Source organism: Heliangelus exortis, chromosome 6 (genome assembly GCF_036169615.1).
Source record: "Heliangelus exortis chromosome 6, bHelExo1.hap1, whole genome shotgun sequence".
NCBI classification, from domain to species: domain Eukaryota; kingdom Metazoa; phylum Chordata; class Aves; order Apodiformes; family Trochilidae; genus Heliangelus; species Heliangelus exortis.
The window spans coordinates 9,735,026-9,751,518 of NC_092427.1; the positions used below are offsets into that span (position 1 = coordinate 9,735,026).

The 16,493-nt window shown below is 41.6% G+C and overlaps 1 protein-coding gene across 5 annotated transcripts in view; it reads left to right on the top strand.

Annotated features, from left to right (window-relative positions):
- The first annotated feature begins 1,469 nt into the window (after positions 1–1,469).
- Positions 1,470–16,493, top strand: part of ZNF148 (zinc finger protein 148) — a 37,623-nt gene continuing 22,599 nt past the window's right edge. For 4 of the 5 annotated variants that reach the window (XM_071746590.1, XM_071746593.1, XM_071746594.1 and 1 more), the window contains exon 1: positions 1,470–1,574. The gene's annotated coding sequence lies outside the window, so the exon portion shown is untranslated. Of the gene's footprint in view, positions 1,575–1,835; positions 2,172–16,493 lie in introns of those variants that run through there. The other variant, XM_071746592.1, reaches the window with a different exon arrangement.

The window sequence follows — 16,493 nt, forward strand, 5'->3', positions numbered from 1 at the left end:
CACATTTTATTAACTCCTTCTTCAGTTCATACAGATGAAGTACTCAATGCAATTATTTTGAAATATATGCATTACATAAAGTCAGTGCAGACCTTCAAACTCGGTCCTAATGTCATTAATATTTTCTTCCTAATGCAATTTATTACACTGGATGGCACAACCTATGACCTGCATAAGGATGCAGAAGCTTATTAACACACCTCGTTAAAGGAACAAGAAACCCTACATGCAGCTGACTCACCAGGCAGATGTACCTTACTCCTAACAGGACCTGAATGGAGGGCATAAACCCCGCTGCGGTGACAGGGTGATCCTACAGGACATCCCGGGAACAGCTAAACTTGTAGCAAAAAGCTTTGGGCCGCTGCTGATTGACTGACTCACAAAGCAAAACCCGATGAAGCTGGTAAATTTTACCCAATAGAGTTTACGCAGATTTTGGCTTCAGTCCAGCAGAGCACTTAAGCACACGCTTAATTATAAGCAAGTGACACACAGCAATTCAGCTAAGCACGTGTTTCAGTATGTTGCTGGGCTCAAGACTTTATTAAGGGAAACGTGAAAAAACTGGTAACCCCTAGAAGAGATGAAGTTGAGAGATGCAAGAGATACCCAGACACAGCCGGAGAGGTGAAGGTGCAGCCAGTTTGGGTGGAGAGCTATGCCGAGGAACCGCGGGCCTCCGGAATACCTGGCCTCTAGCAATTCCCCAGACTGTTTACCGTGTGGGGTAACGGAGGACGTCGCGATCCTGGAGATTACAGTGCAGAAACCTCATCTCGGGACTCCTGGATGGATCCGGAGGCCCTCGGCAGTCCTACTCCCACCCCTTCCACACGCACACCGGGGGCCTGGGGCCTCCTGCCCCGGCCCGCACCCCCCTGCCCTGCAAGGCCCGGGGTCCCCCGAGAGGAGCGGGGTTGCCTCGGGAGAGGGGAGGCGGGCTCAGGGGGGGCTGTGCCGGGCTCTTTCCCCTCAGAGCTCCCACTGGAAATGACACCGCGGGCGGACACTCCCGGGAGTCTCCCCGCAGCCCCGAGGCCTTCCCGCGACCCCCGGGCCTTTCCCTGCCCCCCTCCCCTTAGTGCCGGCACAGAGCAGCAGCGCTGGGCCGGACCCGCTCCATGAGCCTTCCCGCGACCCGCCTGACCCGGGCCGACAATCCCACCCATCCCAGCCCCGGCGGAAGAGCCCGGACAAGCCCGGCCCGACGCGGTTCGGTTTCCTCCTCCTTCTCCTCCTCCTCTTCGCTTCGCTGCCGTCCCGCCGCGCCCGGGCGCCCGCCGGTCCTCCGGGCGTGTTTCCCATGGTGCACCGCGGCGCGGCGGCGCTCTGGCCGGGCTGTCGCTGTCACCGCCAGCAGGAGGCTGAGGGAAGGCGCCGCTCGCCCCGCCGGAGCAGGAAGGAGCCGCCGCCGCCAACTTCCCCTCGGCCTCCCCTCCCCCGCCGCCGCCGCCTCCCCTCCCCCGCGCCCCGCCGCCGCCCCGCCATGCCCGGGGCCGCGGCACGGGCACTCTGAGCCGCCGCCGCCGCGCCCCGGCCCGGCCCGCCTTCTCTTCGCAGCTCTGCGGCCGGTAAGTGCCGGCGGGCGGGAGCGGGAGGGAAAGCTGGCGGGGTTCGGCGGGGTTCGGCCGGGCCCGCCCGCTCGTCCGTCCGTCCGTCGCCGTCGCGGCGGGAGGTGCGCGGCGGGAGGGAGGGAGGGAGGGAGGGAGGGAGGAGGAGGAGGAGAGGAAAAGGAAGGGAAGGGGGGGGCCGCGGCTCGGCTCGGAGCGGCCCGGCCCGGCGCGTCCCGCCCGCATGGGCCGCGCTTGGCCGCGCCGGCGGAGAGGCCGGGGAGCGGGGGATGAGGCGAGAGGCGGCGGGAGCCTTTCGTCCCCGCTCCCCGCCGGGCGGGAGGGCGCCGGCAGCTGCGTTCCGCTCCCTTCGGCCGGCGCAGGGGCTTCCCCGGGACCTGCCGGCCCCCCGCGCCTTGGGCCGAGAGCCGCGGGGCCAAGCAGGCCTCGCCGGGGAGGTGGGGATGGGGCTGGCGCTGCCAGCGGGGTCGTCTGACAGATGGACAAAGAGCCACGGACGGAGGAACGGACAGGCTGGCAGTCCCCTCCCGGCCCTGTCCTGCCGGGCGGTCGTATCCCCCCGCCGCCCGCGTCTCCATTGTTCCCGGTGTAAGATAGGTGAATTGTGCCGACCTGTGTGGGTTTATTTTATTTTTATTTTAATTTTAATAACCTTCTGCGAGTCTGCGCTCAGCTGCTCGGAGGAAGCTTTTGCGAGGGACCCCTCTCCAGCGCCAGGAGCTGCTAACAAGTGCCAGGCTGGAAGTGGCTGGGAGGGCAGCGAGGAGCAGTAGGACTGCAAGGAGAAATTAGTTGGGCTTTAAACACTTCCACTCTTCCTCCTCTTTCCTCCCTCGGTGCCTGCCAAACCTCAGCTGGGATGAGCACAGCACTGTCTGTATTACAGTGCCTTATAAAAAGGGAAGACATTTATGCTGCACACGTAAATCATCTCTCTGATCACTTAATTTTTTGTAACGTGCTCAGGGCAGCTGTGAGGGCTTTTGCACAATGATAAAAACGTAGATGATATGTAGAATCCAGAGACCACAGCTTTAGTCTTGCTTTGCAAGTCTCCACAAAGCATGACCTGCCTCTGTGTCTGCACACATGTGACATTCTGGTCCAAGAAGTTTTAGGTGAGAGAGATTTCTTATTTCTGAGGAGCAGCATCTTCACCATTGGTACTGAAAAGACAAACGACAGAGGACTGTGTTTTTTCTTTTGAGTAAGATCTCTGTTGCCTTGTTTATTTGCTGTACTTAGAGGTTTCCCTAATACTGTACAAGCTTGCTCTGAATATGTACCTGGGCCTGTCATTAAACATTTTGGAATGCCCATATCAGATTTCATCCTTGTAAGTGATACAACTTTTGCTGTCGTTCTCCATCAGATTGTTGCAGCATGCCTTGGAAAGGAAAGAGGTGGAAAAACAGTGCTGACCTGTATCAGTTTTTGCAGGCATTCTTCTGTTGTGCTCAGAATTGGACTGGATAAACTAGCGGTCCAATCTGGGCTTCAGGTCGATCCTGCTGTGTAAAAAGTTTGCATACCTTAGGGCAGTGTTAGTTTTCCCGTGTTCCAAGGCTTGGGATTCATGCATGTGTCCAGTGCCAGCTGTCACCTGCAGACACTGGGGCTGTGCTGGGAAGCTCCAGAGCTCACGAGGTTTGCTTTCCTGTGGGATCTGCAGACTCCTGGTACAGGGCACGGATGGATTCATAGCAGAGGCAGGCAAACCATGCTCTTGTTTTGGTCATTAAGGAAAAGTACAAAGTTAGTTTCTCAGTTGCACGATTTCCTGAAAACAGTTTTCATGGCCTTTAGTGATGAATATTCAGCTGAACGTACGTGTGGGTTCAGTTTCCAAAAGTATTTTCTTCACAGTTGTTTCTAGATGTCTGTGTGCTCCAATTCCCCAGATATCCGTGTCCATGTAAAGGGTGACCTCTTGTATTTAGCTGCCACGTGCACATGCACTTTTTCTGTCTTCACTCCTCAGGCTAAGGCCTGAGAGAACATATGTGGATGTAGTCTGTGTTTCTGCTGTTGTCCTTGTCCATAAGTGTTTAATTTCTAATGTATTGTGACCATATCCTATCTATGGAAAATCCCCAAGATGATGGATTATGAAATCAAAGCATAAGTAGCTAAGTAGTTATCTGAAGAACCACAGTGGTTAAAAAAAGATAGGAAGAAAAAGTACTGAGGATGTGAAAAGCTGTATTGCAGGCTAAATTGTTCACCTGAAGGAACACATACTTCTGCAATACTTCCCATGTAGCTCTGTAAAAGATTATTTTCCTTCTCAGTTCAGTGTGTACAAGTTTATTTGTGTGAAGATTTAAAGCTCTGTGGAGTGTACATGTGTTCTAGAGACAGCTGGCATTGTAAAACTGTTGGGGTTGGAAGTTCTTCCAGCTGAGAACTTCTGTGAACCAGTAATATGAGTTGAACTACAAGAATACTAAGAATATATCACTGTGCTGAAGTATGGTGTCAGTACCTCTAAGGGTTTATCTCACTTCTAGGTGAGTTCTTTGCACCACAGGTTTGGTAATGTAAATTTGCAAACAGTGAAGTTCAGGGTAGTGGCTGGTAGTGTATGGATTTAGGTCAAACATTTTAAAGTTTAGTAATGGGGAGGAAGAGTTTGTTGTGTTCTGGTATTTTGGGGAAAGGCAGAGTGGGATTGTCTTCTGTATCTGCTGCTAGGAATTTTAAATTTTTTTTGTGACTAAGATCTCTGTAGATTTTACCTATGTGGGCTGTTGTCCCTTTCTAAATATTACAAATGGAGATCTGTCTGCATGGAGCAGCTTGATGGGATGGATCTTTATAAATGAAAACATCTTTAATTATTTAGCATAATTTGGGATTAAGTTTTGTTTAATTTTGGCTCTAATACAGAATACGTTTTTCTGTGTGAAGTAACAAAAGTTAAATAAGAATTAGTACTGTTAGTCTTTTATAAATAAACACTGCTGCTGTTCTGGAGACCCTACAAGTGAAAGGGAGATTTCTGACTTTCTTGTCCGAAGTGAACAATGTCTTTTATGTTAAATGAGTGGGACAAGGAATGAAAAACAAATGCCATTAGAAATACTTTTTTACTTTGAAGACTTTAAGTGGATCTAACAGAGAAAGAGATATCTTTTATTTAAAATAAGAACCTTTTGTGCCTTTGCCTAGCATTTTAATGATGCTGCCTTTCAAACCAGCATCATTTATGATGATATACATTCAAGCCTTGAGCTTGCAGTCTGATCTGCATAACTGTGCTTAAAAACAAATGAAGTCCCACAGAGTCTCCGTGGATGTAAGCAGACCTGGGGATCTGCTGCTGTCAGGTTGCAGGACTTATGTGGAGGATCAGCACTGTCAGGAGTTCAATTTGTTTGGTTTTTTTGACAGGAATACTTTTAGGGGAATAGTATTTCCTGGAGTACTGAGATTCATAAAATAAGATTTTTTTTCTTTTCTTTTTTACTTCTGTGTGCTTGTCTGCAGAAACCCTTGAATTAGTATTGAGTTTCTGCATGTAACTTACTGGTTTTTAAGAGCTGAGACATAGCTATTGACAGGCCATGTCAGCAAAACACAGCCCTTGGCTATAATGTGTAGCTGTATGCCAAGTACAATCTTCTGTCTAACAAAAGAAAATCCATTTGGGTTTTGATAAGTTTTATTTTCATCTACACAAATGCTATTAGTTACTTTATTTTGGTAATTTCTAGTGAAGTTAAAAACACAGCTCCATCTGTTTAGTTCATTAGTATTCTCTATATATTTTAATTATAAAATATTTTTTTTCATCATCCACATAAAGTATTTTATACATCATCAGTAATGCTGTGACTACACAGGTGACACATGTTTAACCTATTTAAATGACAAATTATCATACAAATAAAAAAAACAATGATACATGAATATTCCAATATTATAAGTGATTAAATTGTCTTCCCCTGACTGCATGTAGAGATATTTTTGATACATCAATCAGCAGGTTGGATAAAAGACCTGGAAAAATCCATGGTATGTTCTCACAGAACTTTATTATAAATGTGTCCTAAGGGTAAATTCGGTGTCTTTCTAAAAGACAGTGGAAAGCACAACATGCAGAAGGGTTAGAATCTCTGGATAATTTCTTCCATACAGTCAGAATTTTATTTTGGGAGATAATACAGGCTGATACTACTTTTTGCTCAGAAATATTTTTTTAGCACACTCTCCCCATATTATCAGTGTGTTAATGTATTCAGGGCTATGTTACCAAGTGATAACAGTGTGAATATAATCATATCATTAGTGTATTACTAATCTATATGACTTCATGATTTTATTGCACTTTGGGAAACAGCAAGACAGTGCTCTTTCCTGGGGTGTATTTATTGGCCTGATCCTGCATTTTATAAACCCTACTGTCATATTAGCATTACAGTATCTGCATCTTGTCACAGTTTGTGCAAAAAACTTTAGGACCATACTGTCTAATTCTTCCCTTAAGACCAGGATGATGTTTTTATAAGTGTGGAATTAAACAGTCTGATGGTAGAATGAAAATCTGTGTGGGAAGAAGTTCCAACCTGCAAACAGCGGTAGGGTTTGATTTATCAACAGCCTGTCAAATATAAACTGTCTGGATCTCTTACATCTATGAAAAAAAAAAAACAAAAAACCAACCCAAACCCAACAACAAAACAACACAAACCACAGCAAAAGAACCCCCAAAATCAAGGTGCCTGTAAAATGTCTGTAAACCAAAATAATTTCTTTATCTAGCACATGATGCTACTACTCATGGGTAAATCTGTTGTGATATCTGTGCAGGTGAACTCAGGGATGAGGCCTTCTGCTCTAAATTTGTTTCGAATGGAAGCTAAGGTGAAAAGGTGCCCATTCATAAAATTTTTTACAAGTATTTTAGTGTTTTTGTAACAATTTTGCATAAAATCTGTAAAAACTTTTACTACTTGTGTACCCCAAACTGGGGATAATGGACATCATTAGAAAGGTTTACAATGCAAGTAACATCCTGACCGGGTCGTGTTACCTTAGTGCTGGAGGTGAAGTGAGAAAATCTGACACTGGGCAGATTTAGTGTAGTTATATGTTTACTAACAGTGTTTAAGAAAGGGAAAGCAAACATGTTTTTACACTTTTCTGGTTTGAATTTTAGCTACTGTGTGATTGTCCTGAAAAATTGTCAGATTTCTTTTTTTCTATTGTTGGAATTAGACTTGAAACAAGAAAACAGTGGTATGCTCCTAAAATGAACATGTGCAAGTGTGTGTATTTGTATATAAAGCACTTTTTAAAAGGTATTTATGATGATCTGTGGCCTGAAACTTGAGTCATCGAGCAGGAGAAATGTTCAGCACGAAGTGAAGTTTCTTTTGCCAAACAGTAAGCAGCCTGTTACCTGGGTTAGCTGCCTGGGATGTAGCTGTGTTTTGTAGTTTACTGGGAAGGGGCAAAGCAAGGAGGCAACTCAGGAATTCACCAGCTTTTCTGCTGCCTTCCTTTGGTAATGAAAACTACTCAGTCTTGCTTTCAACAAGTGAATCTGTAGCATTGCATTGCAAACATTCTTCAGTTTTGTAAAGGGAGTGGAGAGGGAGCAAAATGAATATTAAAGCCAAAAAATGAGTATGTTTCACAAAATCCACAGATGACTTTTTACTCTGTAAGCATAAGGGTCAGTATTTCCAGATACAGTGGATGATTTCAGCATTTTTGAAATAGGAGTACTTTAAAGCAAATTGTCATCTGTGTTTCTGACCTCCTGAAGGATGATCTCTGTTTTTTGACTGCATGGGCAGTGGTTCCTAACATAGGTCACTGTTACCTGTGAACATCTTGTAAGATGAAATATATATAAGAGCTTTAAATTGGGTCATTTACAGTGCTGAGCATTTCTAGATACAACAGTAACTGCATAAATAAATATAAGAAATCATCTCATTTTGTGTCCTTACAGATTCTTTTAGCAAAAAAGTTCTTCACAGAATGTTAGGGGTTAGAAAGGACCTTGAGAGATCATCAGGTTCGTGAGAGATTGATAATCTCAACCAACTCCATTTTTGCTAAGGCAATCTTAGGCTTCTTACCTCGAAGAAAACTTTTGTAATGACCACAGTAGGTCAAGTGTAGAGTGAGGGGGTTAATCTGCAGAGGAATCAAGATATGATACAATTATTTTGGACCACAATAATTTACAAGCTTCCCAGAACTGTCCCTGGAATAGTGATTTTCAGTTTATGTTTTGACATTATAAACTTTTTTTTTAATTTTGGTAAAATCTAGTGTGAAGTCCTGTGTGAATATTGCTTTAATGATATCAAACAAAAATTAATCATTCGTAGGGGAGAAAGAGTGCCTTCATCCCTCAAGGAGGAAAGTTTTATTAGGCTGCTGTTCTCACGAGCTTTCCCTGTCACTGGTGTGCCTGACAGTTGTACTCTGATGAATTTTCATCTGAGTCAGCAAAAAGATGTGAAAGTTATGTGATTGCCTCCTGGGGATCAGGAAAGCTTGTATTGTTGGCGGGTATAAGGAAGTAATGGAAAGCTACTTGCCTTTAATATTGCTTTTTCCTTATAGAGATTACAAAGTTTTCTTTTCAAATGACTGGTAGAAAAAAATTTTTATGTATTTGAAATGCATTTTTTATGAGCACCGATTACTTATACCCAACATGAAATTAAAGAGACTGGCAGGGGGAATAAAATAGAGTTTATAGAAAAGGAGCATGCAGAAAATGATCATTTGGTTGTCACAGTAGATTGCCTGAATATGTAGAATTGGTGGCAATTTGTAGACAAAACCAATGGGTTTGTCTTAATCTAACAGTTAAAAGCAGATCATGCAAACCAAGCATGTTCAGGCTTTTCTGGTGCTTGTTAGAGGCCTTTACTCAGTCTTATGTACACCACACTGGATCAAATACAAGGCAGCTCTGAGTGTGAATTTACTGTCACTTTCCAAGGAACAGCAATTTAAAATAGAAAACATGGTCTCTCAATTCTGGGCATGACCTTGCAGATTACTGTCTAGTGAGCCTTTGTAAAATGATTGTATTGAATGTGTTTCTCTAGGACTTGGCTTCATCATGAAGTTATTTTACTATGGCTTCTCATAAATTTCAGACCTGTTTGGGATGGTAGCTCTTAATTATTGGCCTGCAAGTTAATGGCATCAAGAACCTTCAAGATTTTTGTTCCTAATAATTACAGGAGTTATTATAAACATGAATCATATCTTTTGATCAATCTGAATTTCTGTATTTCAGCACTTAATTAGCAAGGATTAGCTTCAGGGTACCAGAGTGATTGAGGTAGAATCCAATTTCCACAATCTTTTTATTCACGAGGGCACAATCCTGGGAAGTCTGAATTTTATGTTTTGGATTTTGAGTGTTAGTGGGCCAGGATACCTATGTTATTAATGCTCTTATTAAATGTCTCCTAAACATCTCATGTTTTGGCTTGCCTTGATCTGAAAATGGGCTTAAGTGTTTTAAAATTGTTTGAGAAATGTAAAACTGTAATGAGGAATAATAACCTTGAGGTATGTGACAGAAGCCAGAGAGATTCCTTGTTCATACTGTTCTTGGGGTCTGGAGGTGAAGAGTTACCTGGAAGCACTTGTTGGAGTTGTAAATTGTCTTTTGAAGAAGGTACGTTGGAGGAGCACACTGGGTTTAGTAGTTACTTAGTATGACCCTTTTTTTCCCTGAGGATCAGTCAGATCAAAAGAGGATGACTTCATAATTTTGGAATTTTATGTAAGCAGGGTAGGCATAGGTCTTAGTTGATTTAATCTGACCACAAATGTTGGTTATCAATAGGGAGCTGGTAGATTTGTTGCACCAATATGGGAAAAAAAACCTCTTGACTGTAGAAAAGTGTACTTTAAAAAATTTCTTTATTGTCTTGGCACATTTATATGGTCTGTAACATGCTTAGGTTCCAAGAGAGGGTTTTGAGAAAGTGGTGTAATTGCTGCCTTCTATGTATTTCTACTCCTTCTCCCTCTGGCTGATTTCATACTGTCTTTAAATACTAACATGTGTCCCTTTATGTTCTGACTCCTCTGTTTATCCTTGATGAAGATGCCTGATACTATTCTGATGTTGTTACAGCGTGCTGGTTAGGCCACAACAACCCCTGATTCCACTGATGAAAATTGCTCCTTGGTACCCAGTTCATAACTGGTTGAATACTTTAAAGAACAGTGATAGATGTGAGGTTTTTTTGTCAGAGGTCTCCTTAATGGAGCATCCTTGTTGTCCCTTGATGAATCAGGCATTAAGAGAAAGAAAGGGATACCACCAGAATAAACTCCCCAATGCTGCTTCTACAGATAGCTAAATCATTGTCATTTCCTGCTTTTATATTCTTATAAAGTTGTCATTTCTGAGAGGTCCAAACACCTTATGGAAATATCTTCTGCATTATGATTAATAACTGTCACCTCTCATTCTTTTTCTTTCCTCAGGGGTTTATTATATGGGGCCTATTTTTGCCATTGATGCAGTTACGTGTGTGCTGCCTTGTGTTTGTTAAAAAAGTAAAGTAGATAAGCTTATTTGTGTGCTTGAATTAGTTTATTTTCTGTGGTTCATGTTTAGTTTCATGATTTTTAGTTGCCAAGTGGATTAGTCTTGTGCAATTGCTCTCTGAAAGGCCTTTTATTTTTATTGTAGGTAGGCTAGACCTATGGTGTTTGAGAAGTGGAGTGAGCAGTCAACAGAGATCTAAGTGTTAGAGCTTTAGAAAGGGCTCTTTTAGATCCTGTGGCCCAGACCACTGGTGGCTTTGACAGATGGCCACTAAAGGTAACACTGTGGTGTTTAAAAAACAATGTGGAAAGCGTAGGAGTTGCCTGGTCTGCCTGCAGTCAGTCTTTTACTAATGAGGTATTAATTCTATCATATTTCAGATTAATTGAATTTTGTGAGGTTACTGTTCCATGTTTTGGTGAAGGTGTTGAAAAACAGCCAAAATGCAACAAATTTACATTAAAAATAGTTCTGCTGGGATGTGGCACTGGCTCATCAGCAAGTTTAAATGGGAAAGTGTTCCTTGCTGGTACCCCCATGTGCAAAGTTAGTGTATAGAGAGCAAAGGATGTATCTCAGAACTTGGTTTTAGGTGTTACAGAGTGTAATTTTACCCTGAATAAGAAAAAAAAAAGAAATGTGTACTTGTGCATGCTGAAGTCCTAAAACTGAAATTGCAACTTCGGAGAACAGTTCCTGTGTTCTAAAACACTTGTGTGGCCTGAGAGCCTGTGTTGAAATAATGCTTTCAAATTGCTGAAATAACAAGACCAGATTGGATGAGGCTTTGAGCAACCTGGTCTAATGCTCTGTTTTCTATCAGTTATCCATGTCTTTCTCACCCAGGGCTTTTGATTAATGCCAGTATTTTCCTGAAAGGTTTCCATAGGTTGTCATTTATGTAAATGAGGGATGTAACCCAGAATCTCCAAGACCACTTCTGCTACTAACTTCAAATCTTTTGGTTCAAAACCTTTTTTATTATACTTCTATTAGCTTATGGTCCAATGTTTAGTCTGTGTAGACATATTAAGTAACTGTCTTGAATTTTTCCATAATTACTAATTCTCTTTAATGCAGATACATGGCCTTTTAGAAAACGATGGAACTGAAGTAAAGATATTGCAGGCAAAAAAGTGTGCTCTTAAAAGAATAGGTTTAGGTATAAGTCAAGCTTGCAAATGTTAAAATTGCAGCATTAAGCTTTGCCTATACCACCTTAATTTTGCTATCATAAGATTATGTACATTATTATGTTACTATTATATTATACCTTAGTATTATATAGTAGCCCTTGGCCATACGTGAGCAAAGCATCCCCTCTGCCTCCCCTTCTCCTAACTTCCTGTCTTTTTTGAACAGAGAGGATACCTGCTGCTCACTGAATAAGCAGCTACTCTGTAATTTGGTTTCCTCTCATTGCATAACATATGTTCTCTTACTGCCTGCTCTGAGGGAAAGCGAAGATCTTTGTGACATTTCTGTAATGGTGATCTGTAGGTTGGTGAGGCCTTCATAGATAGTTCCTAGTGCTCTCTTCACACCTAAATTCTAGGTGGGTCATTACCCCTGCTTTTGCGACAAGAAAGTGGAAGTGTGGGGTGAGGAATTATTTGCCAAGATAACAGCTTTGCCCAACAGCAGTGGCTGAGCTGAGAAAAGAAGCCAAGTCTCTTACAGGTCTGTTACAACATCATGGTGGTAACTAACTAGTGTTCCTCTCTTCAGCATTACTGCTGTGCTTACTTTTTCTTGTTCACAGTCTTACATCTGTGTGCCCACCTACCTCTAGGGATTCTCCACCAAAGTGGCTGCTCCATGTTAGCTGGGAGCCTTCTGCTCTTTCTCTTCACTTCTCTGCTCCTTTGCTCTTTCTCTTCAGTGATGAGGGGACAGGTGAGGCCAGGCCTCTCTTGCCTGCCTTCTCACAGTAGTGCCCTGCTAACTGGTATGGGCTCACTTTTCCATCTTACCTGTGCCTCTTTGTCTCCTCAGGACCTGTGCTGTCTGCAGGAATGAGAGCACTATGAGGTTCACCCTTGAGGCCTATATTGAACATTGCTTTTTCCTGCAAGTATTTTACCAGGCCTCAGAGAAAGAAAATGGGTATATTGCCTGGGAGTAAGGTGAAACTTTGTGTTTGGTGTGGATGTCCACTGAACTCTCAAAGAGTTGTCCTCTTCTTTCTGTCTTGTTTTGCTTTTGAGTAAAAGAATATACAGCATTACATCCATTGTAGTATTTTCAAAGCATTGCTCTTATTGATTTAATTGAAGCCTTGAATATGCAGCACATAGGGTAAATCTGGCCTAAGTGGGCCAGGGTAGGCACCCAGAAAATGAGAAAAATGCAAGTATTAATCAGCTATATTTAACAAAAAGTTTAGTAGAAGTGGCTTGTGTAGACTTGTGTAAGATCTCTGGTAGGATTAAGGGTAGGATCCTATTTTGCAAGATTGCATTCAACTACTTAAATAGCCATGACTTTCTTTTCCTCCTCTCTGTTTCTCATTTACACATTTCAGCCACAAATGGAGCAGGGATGGTATAATCTATGTCATTAGTTTCACCTGTTTCAATGGAGCAGTTCCACCCAGTGTGCTGAAGGAAATGATTTGATGCAGAAAAGATACACCTATACAAATCCACTTTAAAATATGATATTTTAATTAAAAATAAAATAAAAAAAAAAAAAATCACAGTACCAGTAGGCTGGAGAGGCTAAATGCAATCAACAAATGTACCTGAGGTGTGATAATCTCTGAAACTTCTGCATGCTTGCATGCAAGTTCTTGTATTCTCCCAGAGGCTTTCATGTATGTTTTAGGGATTTTTAAAAAGCTCTCTGGAAAGAAACACCAGACATTCTGTTTTACATACATATATACAGACCTTTGCCAATTGGGGCCAGTAGAGTAACTGATAGCACCAGCAGGTTATCTTCTGTGAAGCAATGCTAGCTTAGTGCTTGTGATGAGAAGAGGTGCTTCACAGATACTGGCAGGTAGGTGAAGAATGGCCATAGCTGAGGAACTGAAGGGCTTGTCAAAAACAAACAAACAAATAAAAAAACCCACCCATCACAGTTAAAAAAAAGCAACATGTTTTTGTCTTCTGTTTATTTAAAGATGAAATTATATGAGCTGGGCTGAGGCAGGCTGTGATTGCTGGACAGGGGAGGGCCTGTTCCTGCACCCTGTTCTGACAGGTGCTTCAGACACTGTGTTTATGGTAAATCCACTCAGTAAGTTAACCTGGCAGAAAATTAGTAACTGGAAAAAAAAATATTGCCAGGCTGGTGGAGCATATAAACCAGTATGTCTTTATATGAGCATCAGTCACAAAAGATAGGGTGGACTCTCAGAGTAAGGAGGTGGGAGCAGAGCTGCTCCTGTTGATGACAGCAAGCTGTTAGATTGGTTCCACTCTGTCATGTAATTGCCTTGTTATCAAAATCAAATGAAAAAAAAAAAACATTGGATGTATTATCTGAAATATTTGTACAAAGATTCAGCTTGAGGCATGCATGCAATACATGAAATTTCACAACATTTTAACCGGTTATACTGACATTATAAACTGCTCAAAGTACTTGAAGGATGCTGGCTAGTGTAGTGCTTTCTTTCCTTCATCTAAATGTCATCTGAAGTCTCCACAGTGAGCACAATTCAGGGTCTGAGTTGCATAGTGTAAGGGCAGAAGTTCTGCATTTTTCTTTTGAGATTAACTGTGCGGTGGTAAAAATTTCCATATAAATTCACACACAACTGTTTTCTACTAGTTTATTAGAAGTTTAGAAGTTTATTAGTGTTTATTCTAAATTTTTTGTTAGTGCCACAAAACCAGTGGATTGTTTTTGTTTTTTTTTCTCAAGAGAAAAAGTAACATTGTCTATGATTTCTGGCATACTTAAAGTATGTTTGCTGAGCTTGTGACATCCCTGTGGATTTTGATGTGTAACTGGCTTTGTTAATATCATATTGAAAGCTTTCTGGTATGCACGTTTAATATTAGGTTATGGTTATGCTGGTGATGATCTGATACTGATTTTCAGATAAACAAGGTGGTAAAGTTTTTAACACATGGATAATTTTATGCACGATAAGTAGATTTTCTGTGAGTAATCCTGTTGATTGTAAGAGGACTATTCACAGCTTGCTATGAGTGTAAATCTTTGTGGGATCAGGCCCTGTACTGGCATGTGTTCAGCAGCATGGCATGCTTAGAAATAAGGGTGCAACAAGTCTTAATTTATCATATGTTACATTTTAGAATGTGTTAATTTTATGATCTGCAAACATTTTTGCAATTAATTATGTTTACCTTTTGTGCAAGTCAGCACATTCCAACTCATGAACACTTTTGTGTTAATTTAAAAATTTCTTTTTTTGCTGTGTTTTATTTTTCTGAGTAGGGAGAAGATTTTTTTTTCTTCATCGAAGAACATTAAGTAGAGTATTATTTTTATTTCCTAGACTTCTGTAATATGTTGGAAATTGAGCTTTTGATGTTGTGAGAGCTTGCTGTGTTTCCTTTTATACAGGACTGCATCGGTATTTTAACAGTGCAAGTATCTTTTTTGATGTGAAAATACTCAACGTGTTTCGTAGTCTGATAGGGTTTTTAAGTGGATGTTAGGAACCTGTCAAATTCTAATTTTTTCTTTCTTTTGGAGAGGACTGCACTGATGGCAGTTTTATTCATGGTGATGCTTAAACATAAGTAGTTTTAAGTAAGCTATTATGCCCCATGAATTGTGGAATTATTTGTGATTTACATATTCCCTTTTAGAAAGAAAGCATTTGAGAATGTAGGTACACTTTTTTTTTTTGACACAGCTGTTAGGTATGGTGGCTGCACAGTAGCTGCAACTTGGTTAATTTATGTGTGCACAATGTATTTGTGGAGCAGTTTCACCATAGGCTTTATTCTAATTAATCAGTGACTGCTGCTGAAGGAAGCAGTCCTTTTCCCTCCTCCCTGCTTCTTAATTTTTGTCCATCTCCTGTACACACTGCCTGCATGTTCCTACTTTCCAAAGCTGATGTGGAGATGTTTTTGTCCAACTTTTTTTCCTAGCTGGACAATGCTGTGCTCAACCCAGAGAAGGCAACGAGAAGGTCTGTCTGGGAGAGGGGTGCAGGGCACTGCCCCTGTGGGCAGGTAGCCCAGGTATAGATTACTTCTTGCAGCTGTATCATTGAGAGTTGGTTTGGTTTTTTCTAAATAAGAAAAGACACCAAATGCCCCATTGCAATGGCCTTGTGGTTGTTTGCTTCCCTATCTGAATTGAATCATGGATTTATTTTCATCTTCATTTTCTGATAGAAGCATATGAACCTCTCTTGTCCTGGGAGCAATTTAGTGAGGTCTCAGTTGTAGTTGCTTTTTATAGCAGTTTGTCTACTTGGACAGGTTTTATGAGCAGTCCCAGTAAAACTGCTCTGATTATATAATGATTGGAAATGTTCAAGCTTAATAGGAAAGTGTCTGTGACAGAAAGCCAAAGTGAATTACACTAAATAGGGAAGGAAAAAAAATTAATCAATTCTGGACTAGCATAAGGATGCTGGCTAGTGTAATTTTGTAGTGTTATATATGTTACATTCAAGGTTACCATTCAGCAGAAATCATAGTGTGACTACAGAGGTGAGCCCTAAGAAGTAATAATATGGTTAGGAGTTTCCAGAGGTTGCCTTTAAGTTTATTGTATGTACATTTTGCACTAGTAGCCTTTATGCAGTGTGTTTGGTCCCAGCATGCACTCAGTTTTTCAAAGGCTGTTGTGGAAGAAAGGATGTGGTAGGAAAATAGTTGTTTACATCTTCTGTAGCGTAGGTATTTATTCATTAGGAATTTTGCCTTCTCAAATTAAAACACTCTTGACAAAATGAGAAACTAAAATAATGTCATCAGGCTACTTCCAGTGCAAGGTTAACCTGAAACTATCTAACACCTTGAATTGAGCTCAGTCTCAGCTTTTGTGAGGGGTGTCTTGGTGGGTGTTTTTTGTCAGAACAGGATCAAGTTGCTAAAGGCACATTACAGTTCCTATTGTGCATCCTGGCTCTTGTGTTTGGGTTGCTCAATCTTAGAAAATATGGTCAAAGGGAATCTGTGGCTGTGTATGGAAGTAGTGTTTCTCTCTCATGTCTTTGTCAGAATCCTTCATAAGGAGCTAAGGTTCAACCCAGAAAAATAATTGTATTTTTAAAAACTTTATTTTCCTGTCTTTTTCAGCCTTCCTTCATTCTAATTTACTTTGGAAAAACAGGGAGAAGTTATAGGAAATATTTGGAGTAGGTATGGATACAGGAAGTAGCAAATCCTGCTTTTTGTTTTTTTAAAGAAATAGAAATCTTAAAAACAAGAGGC